The sequence below is a fragment of the Crocodylus siamensis genome, chromosome 1, assembly GCF_052110815.1.
Source record: "Crocodylus siamensis isolate JL-2025a chromosome 1, ASM5211081v1, whole genome shotgun sequence".
In the NCBI taxonomy this organism is placed as follows: Eukaryota; Metazoa; Chordata; order Crocodylia; family Crocodylidae; genus Crocodylus; species Crocodylus siamensis.
Genome location: NC_143395.1, coordinates 4,053,185 through 4,075,790, shown reverse-complemented (window position 1 = coordinate 4,075,790; position 22,606 = coordinate 4,053,185). Strand labels below are relative to the sequence as shown.

General features: G+C 49.0%; 1 pseudogene; it reads left to right on the top strand.

Annotated features, from left to right (window-relative positions):
• The first annotated feature begins 15,395 nt into the window (after positions 1–15,395).
• LOC149872498 (uncharacterized) lies at positions 15,396–18,063 on the top strand (annotated as a pseudogene).
• The last annotated feature ends 4,543 nt before the right edge of the window (positions 18,064–22,606 follow it).

Genomic DNA, 22,606 nt, shown 5'->3' with positions numbered 1-22,606 from the left:
CTGGGATATATCCTCTTCACTTTGTCAGATCCATAACCTCTGTTTGAAGGTCGCACCTTCAAGATGCTGCACCTCCTCCTAATCTATAGTTGGGTTTGCAAATCTTCAATTATTTCCTTTCATTCAGTATGATTGCTTATTCTTTCTTGGGATTCCTCCTTCATTACTCAAAAGGCAGCCTGTACATCTTTAGATTCTTTTCCCACTGTTTGCACTCTTCATTCAGGTAATCCACATCTATTTCTAGATGCTTAACATGTGCCTTTAAATCTCTTATTTCTACAGCATCATTGCTTGCATCTTGCAATAATTTCTGTATTTGTGCTTTCATTCCTTTGGTCACTTGTAAGTGTTCCTCCAATAACTCCTTTAATTAATTGACTTGTTCTTTATTTCAGTTAGTTAAAAAAATTCCTTTGTTATTCTTTTTGTAATTTCAAATAATCCAATTATAGCAGCCTTTTTTATTGCTTTTCTGGTTCTTATCCCTTTTTCCTTCCACTCTTTAAATAGATTACAAAATTCATTTTCTTGCCAGACTGTACACTTGTCTGCTGGGCAGGTCCATCTATTCTTTAAAATCACTTTATTCATGAGTCATTGCTCGAAGTCTTCCACACTGCCACAGACTCTAATATGTTGTTTCACTTCCTTTCCTTTTCCTTGTATTCCATTCACAGCAATAGTAATATGCTGCTCTGTCCTAGGGGTGCTGGTGAGTGGGTGACATCAACTTTTCTGGCCTCAAAGCTGTTCTTTTGTGTTGCAGCTATTCGGGCAGCATTAGAGCAACTGATGTCAGTCTTCAGGGTAGCCTGCATTTCCTTAACTATCTTCACCGGGTGGTACTGTTGTGCTCTGGTCTGCTCTGAGTCTGCACAGACTGGTTGCTGGGAGGACTTGGCTTGCTGTCTGGCAGCCCTACCAGCGGTGGCACCAAAAAGCATCTCACTCACACAAATGTAGACCGGACAGACTGATTGGAAGTTTCCACACCACAAGCACAGACCCAGTCAATCACAGTCAATTAACCCACCTCACTTAATTACTAAAACTAATTAATCCCAAATGGGTCCACCCAGGGACACCAAAACTGTTATGTGGGGACTTAAATAAGTGCCTAATTTAATTAGATCACTCAATGGGCTGTGCTTTCTACTGTCGGGTCACATAAAGGAAGGTGTTGCTTGGCCCTGAGACAATTTGCTGGTAAACAAGGGTATATCTATCACTACCCAGTTTTCCAGGCAATTAGATGAAGTTAGGTTAACTACCACCCACACTGGGCTCCCACTGAAACAAACAACATGGTTTATCAAGAACCACAGCAACCAGCAACATTTACAAGTAAAATCATCAACAGATAATCCCAGGTTTACACACTAGCCACAACTAATTGATGGACATTAGTCAATTAACTATAGCAGGGAGAAAGGAGTGGAATTTATTACAGAGGGGCAAAAGTAATGTTATTGATCTCCACCGCTATCTGATCTGTCACCAGCTGCCCCTGCTCCAATACAGGTCAGTGGTGGCTTAGCTCCCACCTTGCTGCCTTTTCAACAAGGGTGCTTAACTAATAAAAGGGCAGAAGAAGGAGGGGATACTTACTAATAAAACAAAGAGCTGCTCTGTGTCAAGGACATGTGCACCCGGGGAGGAAACGTCTGGGGAACTGAAACAATTTACTTTAGCATAGAAGCAAATCCGGAGGGGAGCAACCGCATAGAGAACTTTGAGCCTTTGGAGTATACACAACCTCCACCGAGTGCCTGTCTTCTCTTCCAGTCTATCTCCCCCTATGCTCTCACACCCCAGTCGATCTCCAACACAGGCCTCAATCAATCTCACTCCCTTGCCCACGCTACGTACACACCATCAGTCATTCACAGACCCCAAAACTACACAGCCACACTTCCACCCACAGGCACACACGCCGCATTCCTCAAAAACACGCATCCTCAGTCCCACGCAAAACTACACACACCCTGAGGCACACACCCAGTTCCACCCACACACCCTTTATAGGCTATGTGTGTACCTTACCTAGGTGGCTCTGCACTCGGCCCCAAAATCTTCACACAACACCTCTTTCAGGGGTCTTACGTCATCTTTCATGAGCCAAGGTCACTCACAGTTCTCTTGGTGACCCACTTTCCATCTGCACTGTGGTACCATAATGTCTTCATCCTTGTACATAGACCCAGACCCTAATTTTGGCCACAAAACCACCACCCCTGTACCCACTTTGTGCATTTTTTTTCTCTTCTAAGTATTGGCAGAGATCTAGCACACTCTTTGCATGGGTGTGGCAAGGCTCAGAGCAAGGTAGAAAGCTGAAGTGGCTTTCTGTAGGAGAAACCTACAAACTACATCTATATATCCATTAAGCTCAGTGTTACTAAAGAAAACAAAAGTACTAAAATATCCTCTTCAAAGACTGCTAATATATTTTGGTGCTAACCTAACTCTCTTACTGTCCCAAGTAGCCTTTGATCCTCCTGCTTCACCTTGCATTTTTATATATTTCTCACAGTGTATTTTTATATTTCATCTGTCTCATCTTTACCATGACATTTTGTATTTTATATTTTATACTTTTAAACCTTTAAGGAATATACTCCCTGTACAATGAAGTTACACCCTGGACCATTGTTAAAAACTGCATTGAAACTGTAATTGTAAAGCGATACAATCTGTTATATTGGGCTGGTCCCTTGAGTGACTGTGAGTATGTATGATAATCAGTAGGTAATTAATGACAAAGCAAGTACCTCTGGCTGTTAATTGACAATAACCTAGCCAGAGGATCTTACCATTACAAAACACTACTCTACAAGCCATTTTTGGCTAATCAAGTCAAGGAACTGATTCCTGGGACTGAGCACCCACCCTATTCACTATTCTTGTAACCCATCACAATACAGCCATTGAGTCAATCAAGTGAAGGGTGGACTCCCAAAATCTCAGGTACCAGCAGGCAGAAACCCCTGTGACTGACAGTTGTCATGCACTACTCAAGACCCACATGGGACAGTGACCTCTGGATTGGGCAACCAAAATGATGCTGGGGGATCACACAAGTCTGCCAGAAAGGGATAAAAGCAGTGAAGCATGATCCTCAGTGGCACCCTGTCATCCAGCACCTGACCTACCAAGACAGGAGGACAAGGAGGCAACCCCCTTCTAGAAAAGACTTTGTCTTGGAGGAAGCTGGCCATCAACAGATCTGCAGGGCCTCAGATAGGTAGGTATACTGTTCTCACAATCACTAAAGTAGCTACTATAAACTATACTACCTGGGCTTGAATGACATGGGTTTGAATGAGTGAGTGTATGAGTTAAGGTGACCAGTACAACTCATAACTCAAAGTTTGCACTTAAGATTTTATTGGTAACTTTACATCTCATCCAATAAACTAGACTTTATGATGATCCTGAGTGTTGGGCCTTTGTAGCCAACATTATCTGGTGGAGAATGCTGCAAAATTTAAGGATTTTTGAAGGATGTGACAGTTGATAATGGGGGGGGAGGGGATGGGGGACTTGTCACCTTGTAGAGCCTGGGTCCACAAAGGAGTGGGAATTGTTTGGAAAATTCCTGCAAGAAGTCGGGAGCTAAGGATTTAAGACAGGGGTGGGAAAAATACAGCCTGTGGGCTGGACCCAGCCTGTGAGGGCTTTCTATCCGGCCCGCGGGGCCCCTAAAAACACCATTATGATGGAAACTGCCCCCTCCAGCCCCCCAACTGGTGCTAGTATTGTCACAACCCTATGTTAGACTAGCCCAGCTCAGCTGCGGGAGGCAGCTAAGTAGGAACCAGGAAGGGTCTCACCCTGCCCCAGCCCCTACTTGGCCCAGCCCCCCAGGGGGACAGAACAGGAGTGGAGGGGGAACTCACCAACCCCTCTCCAGGCAGGCAGGGTCCCCCAAATTCCGGGCAGGGCCCCGCTTGCCTAGGAGTAGACAGGTGCCAGAAGCAGGCCCACTGCAAATGCATATAGTTTAAAAGGGTTCACCAAAGGAAGAAGGTCCCAGAGAGGCTTAGGGAGTGGTGTGAGATGCACAGGTGAAAGCCCGTCGTGCTCCCACACCCCAAAGCTCCCCAGCAACCCCCAAATGCCGCAGAGCCCCCCGATGACGCCCAGCAGCAGCTGGAGTTAAGCAGGGCTCATGGGGGAGGGGATTAACCCAGATCAGCTGTGGGAGGCAGTTAAGTAGGAACCGGGAGGGTCTTGCCCTGCCCTGGCCCCTACTCTGCCCAACCCCACATGGAGCCGTGCAACAGGAGCCGCATGAACAGGCTGGGCAACCAGGTGCACTTGTCTGCTGGCATGGGAGTTAGTGCGGAGTTTGCGTAGGAGGGCGAGTGGGAGGGCCCAAGGCTCTGCCTGTGAGCCCCCTTGAGTAAGCAGGCCCAGCCGTAGCCAGCCCAACAGCAGCATGACACAGCTGGGCACACGCTGCACCTCAGGGGTCCCCTCGGGGTCTGCAGCCTCCCTGCCTGGCGCTTCAGAGGCCTCCACCCAGACAGAGCCCATGGTCCTGGGCTCCACGCAGACAAGGCCCCTGTCTCTCAGCTGCAGGGAATGCCTGTGACTTTTTCAGGCTCTGGGGCCCGGGAGCATGGCCACGTCCCCTTGTGGGGTCTACTCCCTACTAGGGTCTCTGGTGCGCCAACTGGAGGAGATCCAGGCCACAGCCTAGGGACCGTGTGCCATCAGGGACTGTAAGTAGGAGATAGACTCCTACTGCCAGGCCCTTCTTTTCCAGGAGACAGAGGGTAGACCACGGCCTCCCTCCAGAACAAGGGAGGACCCAGGGACCTCCCATTCTGTCCAGCCATGGGGTTGGACCAAGGTGGTCAAGGGCCCCAAGGCCGCTGCACCAAGGTCCCCACCCTGCTGGAGCTTTGCAACAGGCACAAACCTCTTGCAGCCCCAGAAGAGCCTGCTGAGTTGCCAGCTCCCACAGGCAGCACAAGCTCAACTGCAGCTACTGCCCCCGCTCTCCCTAAGACAAAACACAAAGTGTTTGTTGTGGGAGACTTCATCCTGAGGGGAACTGAGGGGGCAGCCTGCTGCCCCATCCCCTTGATCCAGGAAGTTTGCTGCTTCCCGGGAGCCTATATCTGAAACATTGTGGAGAAGATCCCTAAACTCCTCCAGCCCACTGACCACTACTGTATGCTCCTTATCCATGTGGGCACCAATGACACAGCTCAGAACCCTCCCAGCTGGGTCATGAGGCGCTACAGGGATTGGGGAGTGGAGCTTAAGGGGTTGGGGGGCACAGGTGGTGTTTTCCTCAATCCTTCTGGTTTTGGGCTATGGGCTGAAGAGGGAGAGGAGGATCCAGGTAGTGACCAAAGACTGCGGCACTGGTGTCATCAGGAAGGCTTTGGTTTCCATGAACACAGCCCACTCTTTGGTGAGAGAGGCAGCGAGCTGCTGGGAAGAGATGGCCTCCACCTCTCTCTGCTGGGGAGGAGGCTCTTCTCAGCCAGACTGGCTGACCTGCTCCACTGGGTTTTAAGCTAAGCCCACCAGGGGATGGGGGGACTACTGCCACTACTAGCCCACTGAGCAACACTTGCAAAGCCAGCAGGCCATGGCAGTTAAGGAAGCCCACCCCTGCCCCAGCCCTAGAGCAAGCTGTGCATGCCTCCTACACTTGCATGCCTGTGCACCAGTACCAGGAGCTTGGGGAATAAACAGGAGGAACTTGTCCTCCTGCTCAACACAAATAATTACAATGTCATAGGGATAACAGAGACCTAGTAGGACTCCACCCATGGCTGGACCATGGCTATAGACAGCTATACCCTGTACAGGAGGGATTGAGTGGACAAAAGGGGTGCAGGTGTAGCTCTCTATGTCAAGGAGAACTATGCATCCCTACAAGCTGACATCAGCACCCAGGGTGGACAACTGGACATCTTCTGGGTTAAAATCTGAGGGGAACACAGCACAGGAGACACAATGGTGGGAGTCTACTACAGACCTCCCTCCAAGAATCAAGAGATTGACCAGGAGTTCACCAGGGAATTGTCTGAGGCTGCACATTCCCGGTCCGTGGTTGTCATAGGGGACTTCAACTACGCGGATATCTCATGGGAAGAACGCTCAGCCAAATCCAAATGGTGGCAAAGCTACCTCACATGTGACTATGACCTCTACCTGACTCAAGAAGTCTATGGGCCAACAAGAGGCAAAGCGCTGCTTGACCTGGTACTGGCAACCAGGGACGACCTAACCAGTGACCTAACAATCAAAGCGAAGCTTGGTGACAGCGACCATGATCTGATCACCTTCACCATCCACCAAAAAGCCAGCAATACAGAAATCCTTGACTTCAGGAAAGCTGACTTTGACAAGCTCAGGAGGCTTGTCAGTGAGGCCCTAAGGGACTGCAACCCCAAAGGGAGGGGAGTCCAGAAAGGGTGGTTACTCCTCAAGGGAGTGATCCTAGATGCACAAGCTAAGGCAATTCCATCTCAGAGGAAAGGCAGCAAGAGGGCACAGCAGCCCCCTTGGCTCAACAAGGAACTAGCAGTTCTTCTGCATCTAAAAGACAGACCTACAAAGGATGGAGGATGGGATCCACCTCCAACGGGGAATATACTGCTCTGGTCTGGACCTGTAGGGAGTGACACAGGAAAGCCAAGGCTGTGATAGAACTCCAAATAGCTACAAGTATCAAGGACAATAAAAAAGTCCTTTTTTAGATATGTGGGGAGCTGGAAAAAGCAAGGGCAACATTGGACCCCTGCTGAACCAGATGGGACAACTGACGACCAATGCCCAGGAAAAAGCCAGCTTGCTAAATGGGTACTTTGCATCAGTCTTTCATCAGTCCCATGGGACGCCCTTGCCCATTACGGGACGGGGACACCTACCTGAGGGTGGTTCCTTGCCCTCATCAATGCTGACCTCGTGAAGGAACACCTTGAGAAGCTGGATACCTTCAAGTCAGCCGGCCCTGACAATCTACACCCCAGAGTACTCAAAGAGCTGGCCTACATCATAGCTTATCCCCTGGCACGGATCTTCAAGAGCTCCTGTCGCTCTGATGAAGTGCCCGATGATTGGAAGAAGGCCAATGTGGTGCCTATCTTCAAGAAAGAAAATGGATCTGGCAAACTACAGGCCCATCATCCTGACCTCTATCTTGGGGAAGGTCTTAGAAAAAATCATCAAAGAGGCCATTCTTAACAGACTGGTCAATGGCAACAACCTGAGGAATAGCCAGCAAGGGTTTGTTGTGGGTAGGTTGTGCTTGACCAATCTCATTTCCTTTTATGACCAGGTGACCTATCAGCTGGACAAGGGGGAAGAAATTGATGTCATATATCTTGACTTTAAAAAAGCCTTTGATCTGGTATCCCATGATCACCTCTTGGTAAAACTGGCGAATTGTGGCCTTGGGTCCACCACAATCCACTGGCTGGAAAATTGGCTCTAAGGTTGGACCCAGAGGGTGGTGGTTGATAGAAGTCAATTGTCATGGTGCCCTGTGACCAGTGGGGTCCCTCAAGGCTCTGTCTTTGGACCTATTTTTTTCAACCTCTTCATTAATGATGTGGACATTGGAGTCAGAAGCAGACTGGCCAAGTTCATTGATGATACCAAACTCTGGGGCAAAGCATCCATGCCAGAAGATAGGCGGGTGATCCAGGCTGACCTGGACAGGCTCAGGAAATGGGTGGACGAGAACCTGATGCTGTTTAATGCTGAAAAATGGAAGGTTCTCCAGCTTGGGAGGAAAAACCTGCAGCATGTCTATAGGCTTGGCAGTACTACGCTGACTAGCACTACTGACGAGAGGGACTTGGGGGTCAGGATTCACCACAAGATGAACATGAGCTGGCAATGTGATGCTGCAGTCAGTAAAGTGAGGAAAACACTGGTTTGCATCCATAAATCTTCTCAAGCAAATCTCAGGACATCATTCTCCCATTGTATTCGGCCTTGGTGAGGCCGCAGCTGGAGTACTGCATCCAGTTTTGGGCTCCACAATTCAAAAAGGATGTGGAGAAGCTTGAGAGAGTGGAGAGAAGAGCCACACGCATGATCAGAGGTCAGGAAAAGGAGACCTTATGATGAGAGGCTGAGAGCCATGGGACTCTTCATCCTGGAAAAGCGCAGGCTCAGGGGAGATCTAATGGCCGCCTACTTGTTTATCAGAGGTGTTCACCAGGACCTGGGGGAATGACTGTTCACCAGAGCATCCCAAAGGATTACAAGGTCGAACGGTTATAAATTCCTGCAAGACCGTTTCAGGCTGGACATAAGGAAGAATTTCTTTACTGCCGAGCCCCCAAGGTCTGGGGGTGTTTAAGAGGAGGTTAGATGAACATCTTGCTGGGGTCATTTGACCCCAGTACTCTTTCCTGCCATGGCAGGGGGTCGGACTAGATGATCTGCTCAGGTCCCTTCCGATCCTACAAACTATAAAACTATGAAACTATGACACCTACCCATCCCCCCACACACTTTCCACAAACCCCACACTCCCCCCATGTCCCCCCCACACACACCTGTGTGCCTCTGGGGGAAGCCCTGCTCACTGCTACATGCACACATCACACCACACATGCACCCACACCTCCCATGCACAACCTACACCTACCCCTCCCACACACTCCCCCAGCCATCCTCCCCTTGACACGCCCCACAAACCTCACACACCCACCCACACACACACACACACACAAATACTCCCTCCCACAAACTCCCATGCCCACGCACCCACATCCACCCATACCCTCACACACTTCCCCACACACCACATAAACACATATTCACACACCAAAACACATATCCACATACCCCAAACCTGCCCCACAAGCTCCCTTACCCCTTCACACTCCCCTAAAATATACAAGAGTAAAACTTCATTTTGAGATATTATGCAATCACCTCTATGTATAAAACACAAAGACACACAGAGATCAGGACAAAAATATTTTTAAAAATTAAATTAAAATATGTTATTGTAGATGTTAGATTTTTAATATATAATTTGCTTTCTCTCCAGTTCCAGGATGACAACTCCCTTGCCAGTGTAGCCTCGGGCCCTGCCCTCAGTGGCAGCCCACCCTGCCCTGCACAGGTCTAGGGGGCACATGCCCCCCATGCCTTCCCAGGGTGCATGCCCTGGTGGGAGCCACCCCCCTTCCCTGTGCCCCCCAGATGAGCTGTGGCTCCATCCTGCACAACACCCTGCCCCACACTGCCCTGTCCTGTCTTGGCAGTGTCTGCCCCAGCCCCAGCTCCAATCCTTTCCTCACCTCAGGAGCCTTGATCTCCCCGTCCCCCATACCCCTGCCCTTCCCCCTCCCTTCTCACCACAACAGACTTACCAGCCTGACACTGCTCTTCAATCCATTGGGCTGCATATCAGAAATCACATCAGTATTGACCGATATGCCTCCTTAAAAATTGGCTATCAGTATCAAGCCAAAAAATCTGTATCAGTGCACCCCTAGCACAATTCATTCCATTTCTTCTATGCCTTATAGCAATTTCTGTGCCATCTATGAATATTTACTGTTGAATATGTTAAAATGTCCAAAGGTTGCCTATTTGTGAATGTTATGAGTATGACTTTAGCTTATTATATAACTATTACTCTTTGGTTTGCTACCAAAGTTACTTTAATATATTTTAGAGTTCTTTCAAAGGCAGGCCTTGGGATGAAACATGTCTTGTATGGCCTACCCAGCACACTTTCCATGTGCATGGTATGACACTAGAAAGTGTGTTCATGTGTGTTCAGTGGTAATTGTCTATACCTGTGCCTGGATGCTACTAACTGGTAAGACTGTGATGACTGCAGAGTCTCTAACACAACGCATGGAGTTGGATAAGCAGCTTTATAGAAGCCCAGTCTGTTATGACCTGCTTGCCTCCTGGCCTATTGTTTTTGACCTCTGCATTGTTTTTCACCAATTTCTAACTTTGGATGGCTGGTTTGTCCTTAAATTGTTTTGCTGCCATTTGCTTGTCCTCTGGCTTTGTGATACTTCCATTGCCGTTCAGTATTGGTAAGGCATAAATTGTGTTTGTGCATTCTTTGTGTCTATAGCTGTGAAATTATTGTTGCTGTTGCTGTTGTCCCTCCCCTTGTTAACATCCCCCATTGGTTGATCATTTGGTCAATAAATTCTGTTGCATTTTTTACTTTAACCCTGAATCCCTGCCTGCGTAAATCTCATCCTGTAACAGAGAACCCTAGCCCAGTTACTAAGAGACAGGATGGTTCCTTTAAATCCAAAACTTTCCAGTTATGGCCAGCCGGTCAAGTAGGGGTCAAGGCCCAAGCCCTGCTAGCTGGTCAGGTGACAGGAAGAGGAAGGCCAGGATCATATAAATGGCAAGTGGAGAAGGCCAGAGGGGCAGCAGGGAGAGGGATCACGGTTCTGCGGCCGCAGTCTCTGTCGGAAAACTATGCCATGCTGTGAGCCATCCTCATGATCATCTAAAGTAAGCAGGCATGTTGCCTCTCTTGTTTCTGTATTATCATTTTTCCATTATATGACATGAGAAGCCTATGTTTTGTGTTGAATGTTAAGACTGGTGGTTTGGATGAGGCTATTTGGGGAAGGAGGAGGCCTCATTGGGGGCCCACTGCAGTATGGGGACCCCAACACCAGAAAGGGCACAGTATTTGGGGGTGAGCAGATCCCAGCGCCACAGAGGGCACAGGAGCCCGAGTGAGGGTTTTTTTGAGAGGTAGAGCCTGGGAGTCAAACGCTGATTAGTGTGTAGTTTGACTGACAGGCCTAGCTAGAAAGAGAAGGGATAGACCCACAGCAGCCGAGACCCCAACATAAAAAGGAATTTACAAATACCATCTGTGAGGCTTGGGCTGTGGTGTAGGGGAGGAACAGAGCCGCAGATAGCGCCTCCTGCCATCGGGGCATACAATGGGCAGCCTCCCACTTAATTAACAACAATTAATTAACAGCAAGGCATAGCAAGAGAGAAGGCAGGCGGTTGACCCATAACAGGTGGGCGGGGCCACCAGTAGATGGACCCCAAGCAGCCCCCACCCCGTTACACATCCTTAATAACCATTTCAGAAAAAAAACAGGGCTGTCACATCCACCTTTCTGTGCTGAGTCTGAACCTTGTACTAACTTAACCCATTTTGCCTACCCAAGGGGTTCTTTTCCCTACATTTCTTTGTTCCTGCTACAATACAGCCTGTTACTGTTTTGCCATATGTCTATGTTAAGTGCGTTTTGTAATATGTCTGGGATAATGGAAAATGCCTTGGATTCACTGACTTGATATTATGCTGTCAGGCACTGGGGAAGAAGGGGTCAACTTTGCCCTAGACTGGATGTGGAAATAAGGGAGGATCTCTTCATGTAGCTTTATGGGAATGGGCCACCAACAATGTAGTGGACCAATCTGACCGACAGGAGTGTGACTGAATTGAGGGTTCTCCTTGGGGGACTCTCTATGCCTGGTGCCAGGAAAGACTTCAAAGAAATGACACAATGGGAGAATGGCCTGAAAAACACATTCCCAAATACACCAGAGAGGTAAAGGCAGGCAGGACTGAGAGTTTCCAGCAGAAACAACCTGGCCTACTGGCTGACTTCAACACTGCTAATGGGTTGGCCTGGGCATCCTAGCTGTAGGACTCTGTGGGCTGGGTTGCACTTGGCCAGGAAGTGCTGTCTGCTTTGAGAAAGGTGAGTTTATTCACAGCCTGGGACTCAGGGGAGTGTTGCTTCCTTTTAAAGAGAGCAAGGCCCATTCCAGGAGCTGAGCCTGTTGTAGTGGGTAGTGGAGGTGTGGACAGGGGGTAGTGGAGATGTGGTGAAGAGTCCCCAAGGCTTGGTGTCAGAGGCAGAGGAGCTGCCTCATCCACAGGAGAAGCTCCAGTAGGGGCTGGCTCAACGGGTCACACAAATGCACATGCACAAAGCACACACATGCACATGCCCACATACCACAGCAAGATGCACGCCATACACAACATACAAGTTCACATAGGGCCTTTATTGAAAGAGGGGCACAAATGTGGCACTTCCCTGCTGCAGTTTTTCCATTATATCCTGCAGCATATACATCCAAATACTTGAAGAATGAGGTGGGGGCACAAGGAAAGGTTGGCTACGCAGATGCCACCATGGCTCCTGCAGATCTCATGCGGTAAGGGAGCAGCACCCCCTGCACAAAGGGAGAAAAAAAATAACATTTTTAGCCATCGTTGCAAAGAAACAATGAGCAGTGGTGAAGTTTTCTAACCGGGATACATAGAGCGAAACTTCTAGCTCCTCCCAAGTAGAAGTGGCTTAGGTTTTAGAAGGATCAGATCCCTACAGTTTCCAATAACCCCACTTTTAGCAGGTCAGCACACCTTTTCAAGTCACCTGGAAGCTCATAAAGGAGCTGTGCAGATGTAGGTACGGAGCCCTCTGCAAAGGGAAGGATTTCAGGGTAGCTTTCATTTAACACAGGGTAAGAGCATGCACATGGGCAGTTCTTCTAGGGCAGGTGCTGTGCTGTTAAGCCTCCCCCTCCTCATCCTGCAGTGACTTGCTTGTGTGCCAATGTCCTAACTATTGGCTGTGAGCATGAAACAAAATCTGTACATGAAGGCATGGCAGGTTCCTTGGTGGGAGACCCAAACGTACCAGCGTAGCGTGTTGAAGAGGAAAAAGGAGCGGAAAAGCAGGCCACTTATTAAAGTCTCATTGGGCAGAGCACTTTTGATGCCAATAAGTGGTGACTAATTTTAGTAGTTCCAACTGAGATCATGAAGAGAGGCTTTGGAAAGTTTTGGACAAGTGTTATGAGAGGAATCTGATGTGGAGTAAAAGCAAATGCGAAGCGACTCTCACACATGAAATATTTGGACATCTCACAGCTAAAATATTTGGACATCTTCTCCTCTCAGGATCAGATCGATCACCACATTTGGGATCAGGAAGGAATTATGCCCCATGGACAGACTGGCACTGACTGTTTTGCCTTCCTTTGTAGTCGGGGCACCGTCCCCTTCCTTGGCTGTCTGCGATGTATTATAACAACTCCTTCTGGTCCTTGCAGTGGCAGGACATTTATAGCGCCCTTGTCCCCATGCTTCACCTGTGTCGGGTCGGGGTATTTTTCATGTTTTCAGGCACTGAGCTTAGTAGTGGTGTGAGAGGGTGGTTCCTAGAGTTTTAAGATGAGATTACACAAGATACTTTACATCCGGGTGATCCTGCTTTGCATGGGGCTTGGACTAGATGACCTCCTGAGGTCCCTTCCAGCCCAACTTTTCTGTGAGTCCGTGAGATCTGAACAAGAGAAGGTCTACAGTCTGATCATCCAACATGTGCTGCAGTAACAGTAAGGATGATAACACCAACCAGCAAGGGTGACTTGCAAAGATTTCCAGGAATTGTTACTTCTCCGGTAACCTATTAACTAGTAAGTGGTGTGCTTTATTCTACACATCCATAACAGTCCCTTTAGAGCAACTAGTGGGATAAAAAAACATTGAGCCTGCCTATGTGCTGAAGCATAAGATGAAATACAGATATCTCAGAAATGCTTACAAGGGCAGCAGAGAAAAGGTCCTATAAAGACAAAAGAACAGTTACTGTGTCAATGGATGTCAGTCTCACTGGATTAGGACCTGTACTGATGCAAAAAAGAGGCTTGCTTGTGTGTATGAAGTTCTGAGAGTGACGCAACAGAACCGTGGTCAAAATAGAGAAAATAAGGCTAGCAGCAATGATTGGCTACGCTTGATTTTCATCAACACATGTATGGAAAAAGCTGCAGAACCTGTGTACAGCGTTCCATCAAGGATCAAGGAAGGAGGTCATGTTGCCAAAAAAATGTTTTTTAAATTACAAATCTGGGAGTTGCATCTAGACTGGGAAAAGAGTTAGCAATTGCTTCTGCATTATCCAGGTCCTGCACAATGAATGGTGAAGGGGGCAGTTCAAAATAAGCCAACACTGTTGGCACAATTCATAACGTGCTATTTGCTGCTGTCGGAGCAGGAACTGAAGGAACTGCAAGCAGATGCTGAAAATGATGCTGTTTTTTAAACGTGAGGACTAATCATCTTGCAGGCATACCCAGAACAGAGACCTGATCTACTAGGATAAATTCATGCTGATTGCTCATCTAGAGAGATCTGAGTAGGCAAGATGGAGTTATCTTAGAAAGCAGCATCACCGCAGTCCTGGAGATCCCAGTGAAAAGGTGTTAGACACTATTCATGAGAAACCTGGGAGCAGAGCTGTATAAAAAGAGAGCTCACAGTGCTGCTTAATGCTCGGGTACGTGGGGGCAAACTGAAGGTATGGTACAGTCCTGGGAGATCTCTCAAATCTACAGAAACAAAAGTGAGAAGCAGCCTGCCCCACTTAAAGGGCTAGATGGACTACATTGATCCATGCCTTCCAGTGGCTTGAATGTCTAAATATGGCTTCGTGAAAATTCGTGTTTCAGTTCCAGTCTGGGATCGCATGGTCTTTGTCTGCTAAGAGCATTGCCATGCCATAAGCCATAAGCCTCTAGGATACAAACATCACTGTTATCACCTTGCCTTTCCCTTGTATCCCAGCCCCCTTTGGTAGACGGTGCTGTTGTCTGTCACATAGAGGCTGTTGTTGACCGAGCTTAGTGGAGCCCTCATTCCTTACTGCTCCCAGTAGATAGGCCAACAATAGCAGTCTAATCCTTCCAGGTTATTTTCTTTCTTACCTGGTGCAACCTGGGAGAAGAAGAGGGCAAGAGCTAAGATCAGATAGAGGCTCTTCATGGCAGAAGGTAGGCTGGGATCTCTCCGTCACTGCAGAAATGAGCCACCAAGTCAAGGTGAGACTGCAGTTCTGTACTCAGTGGTGGCAGTCGCCTATTTATAGACCTTTCAGGTCTGGACAGTGATGGCCTCTGGGATGCTTGGGGCACCAGATGCCATCTGTAGCTAGAAATTTCTGCAAATAAATACACACATCACTTCCCCTGAACAATCTCCTGGGGTGTCACGGGTGAGAGCAGGGGGTAATAATTCCTGTCTGTCTGGTAAAGGAGACCGCATGGTAGGTGTCCTGTGTGCTTCAGGCATCCTTTTCATGAACCAGGTGGTTACTTCAGCAAGAAGCCAAAGAAAATAAAACAATAGAAGGGCGCAATGCTCACCGACGCTTGCTGGCTCAAGGGGAAAATTGACAGAAAATTTAACTTCCTAATGGCCCTGAGTGACATCAGAGACTTGTGGCAAACTTGTTGCCTGTTAGCCAGAGGTTGGGGCCTCGTGCAAATAGCTACACGCATCACTTGCCCTGAACAATCACCAGGGTATCACAGGCGAGAGCAGGGGACAGTAATGCTTCTCTGACCGGGCAAGGAGACCATGCACGAGGAGCGCGATGTGCTTCATCAGGTCTCCTCGTGCAACAGGTGGTTACTTCAGCGAGAAGCCAAAGGAGATAGAACAATTGGAGGGCACAACGTTACCAAAGGGTACTACGGCACAGATGCTTTCGCAAACAGGTGGTTTTAAAGCACTGCTCCCTGAGCTTTGCTGGACTACGGGCAGAGCAACAAAGTAAATATTACTTCCTAATAGCCATGGGCAACATCAGAGCCTGTCATGGAGAACGTGGTGCCTACAAGCCGCAGTTTGGAGCCTCCTGATTCACAGCATTTTGCTGGACAGAGATGGTCCCCTGGCCTAGACGGCAATCCCGTCACTGCATCCTTCTTCCCCCTTATGCTGTGGGGTGTCGTTTCTGCTTCCCCAATGCTCTGGATCTGCATCCAGCCTAACAGCCCAGTCTTCTGCTTCCCTGAGGGGAGCTGGCTCTTGTGACTGAGCCTCATGCCTGTCTACTGTGCATTGCATGCACTAGGCATGCTCTGGAAAACTGGGCCCCTCCTGTCTTTAGGGGGAGCTTAACTGCTTGGTTGACTCGTGTGTACAGTGCAATGGATCATAGGCTCTTCACTGCTCCAGCTGCTCCCTGTGGGTGCATGGGAGCTTAAAATGGCAATGCTGAACCACAAATTATTATAAAAGTAGGGCTGGGAGGGGGTCTTGAAAGGTCATCTGATCCAACCTCCTGCTCAGGCCAGGCTTTTGTCTGTCACCCATCCCAAGCAAAGCCATTGGGGAAGGAGGTCCCATAATCTGGCTCAGTTCTTACAGACTCCCAAAGTTAATAAGTGCTTTCTAAATCTTTTCTTCTGCCTTTTACATTCATTATTTCTTGTCCTGTCCTCTGGGGATGCAGAGAAGCAGTACTTTCCATCCTCTGTATAGCAACTCTTTGTTTTCAAAGGCAGACTAAATAATCCCAGTTTTTCCAACTTTTCCTCACATACCATGTTTTCCAGACCTCTAATCATGTTTTTTGCTCTCTGCTGGGCTGTCCATTACAGTGCCCAGAACAAGACACAACCTTCAGATTAGGCTTAACTAGTGCTGAGTAGATGAGAAGAACTAGTGAGAGTAGAGTAGACTGGTGAAACCCCATGAGCAGTACCTGCAGCAAAGGAATGGAAGACTGTCACCTCTGGACCCAGGCAGCAGGAGCCAACATCTTCTTCCCCATTGCATCTGGGGAAGAGGTACGGGGCCCTGGCAGCCTTGGTGGAGGAGGCAACAGAGGAGGATGCAGAGGAGGTATTCCCTGCAACCCCCGCTGGGCAGGCTGGGGGACCATTGCCCAGGCAGAAGAAGAAACGCCAGGTTATTGTCGTGGGCAATTCAATCCTGAGAGGCACGGAGGGGTCAATCTGCTAATCAGATCCTATGGCAAGAGAGGTCTCCTGAATGCCTGGAGCTAAGATCAGCGACATCGCCGAAAATATTACTGATCTCATCAAGCACTCTGACAACTACCCCATGGTCCTTGTCCAGGCAGGCACAAATGATGCAGCTGGGAGTAGTCCAGACTGCATCATGAAGGACTTCCAGGAGCTGGGGGTTGGCCTTAGGAAGTCTGGGGCACAGGTGGTATTCTCCTCCATCTTTCCAGTTGGCAGCAGCCAGAGGTGCCAGGATGCCTCCATCAGGGTAGTCAACCAGCAGCTCCAGAGATGGTGACTTCAGAAGCGATTTCATAGACATTAGGGCTGGAAGGGTCATGGGAAGATCATTGAGTCCAGCCCCAACTACAACCACAATCAGCACTTCCAGGGAGGAGGCTTCCTGGGAAGGGATGTTCTTCATCTCTCTCCTAGAGGTAAGCATCTGTTCTTCCTCAGGTTGCCTGACCTCCTCTGAAGAGCTTTAAACTCAGTTCGATGGGGGATGGCAAATCAGTTGTCAACAAGAACCTAGGGTTGGTGAGCCACAAGCAAAGCACCGGACCAAACCAGGTAAGCACCAAGGGGCACACTAATCATCATGGCAAAGGGGCACCAAGAGCACCCATTGAGGGGCTAAAATGTCTTTACACAAATTCCAGGAATATGGGGAATGAGCAGGAGAAGTTCACACTCTTACTTTCTAGTACACAGTATGCCCTAGTCAGCTTATCAGAAACATGGTGGGATTATCCTTACAACTGGGCAGTAGGCATTGAGGGATACAGGTTGTATAGGTGAGACAGAGTGGGGGAAAAAAGGTGGGGGTATAGCTCTCTATGTTAGGGAGCAGTACACATCTTCCATCATCAAGGCGGGGGTAGAGAAGGGGAATACCGAGGCATTGTGGGTCAGGATCCAGGGTGGGCCTCAGGAAAAGGATGTGGTGGTGGGGGTCTACTACAGACCTCCTCATTAGGATAATGAGCTAGACGAGGTATTCTCCAGGCAGCTCTCAGAGGCCATTTAGGTGAGGGAGGTGGTGGTCATGGGGGATAAAAGTTACCTGGACATCTGCTAGGAGGAGAAGATGGCCAAAACAAACCACTCATGGAGGTTGTTAAACCGTGTGGAGGACCTCCTCCTAACCCAGGTGGTGTCCAGTCCCACCAGGGTAACGCCTTGCTTGACCTGGTCTTAGCAATAGGGGATGATCTCGTGGGGAACCTGCGAGTACACAGTAACCTGGGAGATAGTGACCATCACTTGTTAGAGTTCACTATCTAGCAAAGGGTGGGAAAAGTATCCAGTGAGGCTAAAGTGTTAGACTTCACAAGGGCCAACTTTAGTAAACTTAGAAGGCTAGTTAGTGAGGTGTCTGAACTCAAAAGCATCAAGCAAATGGGGTCCAGAAGGGTTGGGGGTTTCACAAGGGTGTGATCCTTGGGGCACAAAAGGACTCTATCCCCTTATGCAGGAAAGCAGGTAAAGGGATTAAAAAGCCCCCTTGGCTGAACAAGGAACTCCAGAAAAAACTCCAGCAAAGAAAGAGATTTATAGGCAGTGGAAGTGGGAGGCAGCCACCAAGGAGGAATATACCTCCCTGGCGTGCTATTGCAGGGAATCAGGCAGGCCAAGGCAAGACTGGAGCTTGGGCTGGCTACAGTAATTAAGGGCAATAAAAAGTCCTTCTACAGATACATATCAAGCAAAAGGAAGGCACAGAGTAACACAGGGCTCCTGCAGGGCAATCAGGACAGTTGGTGGCTGGCACAGGGAAAAAGGTGCAGCTCTTCAGTGAGTTCTTTGCTTCAGTATTTGTGAGTACTGGCCAAGGTAATTGCCCCACCTTGAGGATAGACAGATGTCAAAAAGGCACCAGACCGCCAGTTAATGCTGACTTAGTTAAGGAGCACTTGGAAGGGCTGGATGGGTACAAGTCAGCCGGCCCGGACGACCTCCATCCACGGGTGCTGAAGGAATTGGCCAGTGTCATTGCTGAGCTGCTGGCACAGGTGTTTGAGTACTCATGGTGCTCCAGCCAGGTCCATGAGGATTGGAAAAGGGCCAGTGTGGTGCCCATTTTTGAGAAGGGATGACCTGGGTAACTTTAGGCCAGTCAGTTTTACCTCTATCCTTGGGAAAATACTGGAAAAAATCATCAAGGAGCACATTTGTGAAGGCCCAGCAGGGGAAATGATGCTGAAAGGAAACCAGCATGGGTTCATCAAAGGTAGATCCTGCCTGACAAACCTTATAGCCTTTTATGACCAGGTCACACACTGCCTTGACACATGAGCTGAGGCTGATGTCATCTACCTGGATTTTAGGAAGGTCTTCGACACAGTTTCTTACACTATTCTCATAGGGAAGCTAACCGGCTGTGGAGTGGATGCCTACACAGTCGGGGGGTGGCCAACTGATTTCGGGATTGCACCAGAGAGTGGTGGTGGACGGGTCATTCTTAGCCTGGAAGGAGGTGGGCAGTGGTGTCCCGCAGGGGTCAGTTCTTGGGCCGGTGTTATTTAATATCTTCATCAGCGATTTGGACAAGGGTGTGGACAGCCCCCTCTCCAAGTCTGCAGATGATACCAAGTTATGGGGCAAAGTTAACACAATGGAGGGCAGGGAGGAGATACAGGCTGATCTGGACAGGTTGGATCAATGGGCAGAACAAAATAGGATGCAATTCAACAAAGACAAATGCAAGGTACCGCACCCAGGGAGGAGGAATCCCCAGCACACCTATAGGTTGGGGGATGACCTCCTCAGCAGCTCAGCGGCTGAGAGGGATCTTGGAGTCATAGTTGACTCCAAGATGAACATGAGCTGGCAGTGCAATGAGGCCATCAACAAGGCCAATCGCACCTTATCGTGCATTAGCAGATGCATGACCAACAGATCGAGGGAGGTGATGCCTCCCCTCTGTGCAACACTGGTCAGGCCATAGTTGGAGTACTGTGTCCACTTTTGGGTGCCACACTTCAGGAGGGATACGGAGGATCTGGAGAGGGTCCAGAGGAGGACCATCCACATGATTAGTGGCCTCCATGAAAGACCCTGTGAGGGGAGGTTGAGAGATCTGGATCTCTTTAGCCTTCACAAGAGACATCGAAGGGGAGACCTTGTAGCTGCCTATAAGTTTATCAAGGGAGAACAACAGGGAATTGGAGATGTGCTATTTACCAGAGCACTCCTAGGAGTAACTAGGAATAATGGGTGCAAACTAGTGGAGAGTAGATTCAGGTTAGACATTAGGAAGACTTTTTTTTACAGTAAGGGTGGCCAGAATCTGGAACGGGCTGCCAGGAGAGGTGGTGCTGTCACCTAACCCGGAGGTCTTCAAGAGGAGGCTTGATAGACACCTGGCCGGGGTTGTCTGACTTTGGTCCTCTTTCCTGCCAGGTGCAGGGGGTCAGACATGATGATCCTTTGTGGTCCCTTCCAACTCTACAATCTATGAATCTATGAAAAGAAAAACAACCCACTTCCTTTGGCTTATACTCCTACTAGCACTAGTACACTTTTGGCATTTTTCCTGCAACAATAGCACTGTTTTGACTTGGCTGGATTGGATATAAACTGGCTGATTTGTTGGGCTTAGAGGGTAATAATTAATGTCTGGATGTCTAGTTGGCAGCCGGTATCAAGTGGAATGCCACAAGGGTCAGTCCTGGGGTCAGTTTTTGTCATCACCGACCTGGAAGATGGCACAGAGTGCACCCTCAGCAAGTCTGCAGATGACACCAAGTTGGAGACGCTAGTCTGGGGGGTGGGACTGGGATTCAGACAGACCTCAACAAACTGGAGGATTGGACCAAAAAAATCTCATGAACTTCAATAAGGACGCGTGCAAAATCCTGCACTTAGGACAGAATAATCCCCAGTCACCGGTACAGGCTGGGGCCTGACTGACCGGGCATCAGCTCTGCAGAAATGGACCCGGGGTGACAGGGGACAATAAGCTGAATATGAGCCAGCAGTGTGCCCTTGTTGCCAGGAAGGGTAATGGCATCCTGGGCTGCATTGGTAGAAGTGTTGTCAGCAGATCAAGAGAAGGGATTCTTCCCATCTATTCAGCACTGGTGAGGCCACATCTGGAGTACTATCCAGTTTGCCCCCTACCCAGAAAGGGTGTGAACAAATTGGAGAAAGTCCAGCAGAAAGCAATGAAAATGGTTTGGGGGCTGGGGCATATGATTTGTGAGGAGAGGCTGGGGGAACTCGGCTTATTTAGTCTGCAGAAGAGAAGACTGAGAGGGGATTTAATAACAGCCTCCAACTCCCTGAAGGGAGGATCCAAAGTGGATGGAGCTGGACTGCTCTCAGTGATGGCAGATGACAGAACTAGGAAAAATGGTCTCAGGTTCCAGCAAGGGAAGTTTAAGTGAGATATTAGGAAAAACTTTCTATCTATAAGGGTAGTAAAGCATGAGAACAGGCTACCCAGAGAGATGGTGGCATCTCCATCCTTGGTAGTTAAGACCCGGGTGGACAAAGCTTTGTCTGGGATGATGTAGTTGGGGCTGGTCCTGCTTTGAGCACGGAGTTGGACTACATGTGACCTCCAGAGGTCCCTTCAACCCTCATTTTCTACGATTTTATATTCAGGTCACAGTTCACTTGAAATGTCAGGTCCTTTTCTGCAGTACTGCAGTTTCTCTGCTTGCTCCCCAGCTTTTTTTGTTTTTTTTTACTTGATTCTTCCATCCAAAATGCAGGATTTTGCACAATTTTCCAGCTGTATTAACAACTGCTTTTGGTGCACACATGGAGCAGGCAATTCTGTTCCATGTGTCTATGGATGTGATATATGCTAGCCCATTGCATGTGTGCATAGAGCTGTGTACCTGCCCCAGCCAGCATGCAGCCTACTGCACATGTTCTTCTTGATATTTTCCATGCCTTGCAAGGCACTGGACACTCACAAGCAGGGTGAACAATTGAGCGAAACCCCTCCATGACCTCAGCCGCTCACCAATGTCCCTCTCTAGGTTTCTCAGCTCCAAGCAGCCTTGCTTGCAGCACTCAGTACTGTTGTATACCTGATGGGTAGGACCATGCTTTACATCTCACTGGGGCCAGGCCACTGAAGTCACTGAAAGTGCAACAGCCTGAGCAAAGGAGCTGTCTGTTACTCCTGTCCTTAGACTTAGTCTCAATGGGGTGCTAACCTGTAACGCATCTTCTTGCCTGGGAGGGTCCCATGCAGATGGACATGAAGAAGAGAAAGTTTGCCTTGGACCATGGGAGATTGCTCTGGGTTACAGGGTCATCGTAGCAGACTAGTTGGCAGAGGATTGCACCGGGCTGCACACCTCAGGCTACAGCCCAGCTGCAGGCAGAGTAGCTGATTATAGCCCTGTCCACAGATGGAGCCACCTGCCTCGGATAATTTGCTGTGGCCCTGGAAGCTAAAAGGCTGCCGGGGAAGGCAGCTAGAGGCAGAGAGCCTGAAGTGGAGAGACTCCCAGAGAGGGAAAGAAGTCTGGGATGGGGAGGATGCTTGGCTGGCAGCTGCAACACCAGGCCAGGGACTCTCCCAAGGCAGAGAGCTGCAAGGCTGGAGGCAGCAGCCCCTAGACGGAGAGAGGGGACTCACAAACAAGAAGAGAGATTGCCCTGTGGTAGGAGGTGGCAGCACCTTCTTGGGATCTGGGGGAACACCAGGACTGCGAGCCACCCCGTTATGAACTGTGTTTAAAGACTTGAACTAAGCCAAAATCTCTGAACCTGCTACAGTCATCAACCGGTTTCCAATGGAAAATGAGGAGTGGGTTACGGTTGCAGCGACAAACATGTCCTGTGCAAGATAAAGCTGTATAAAGCC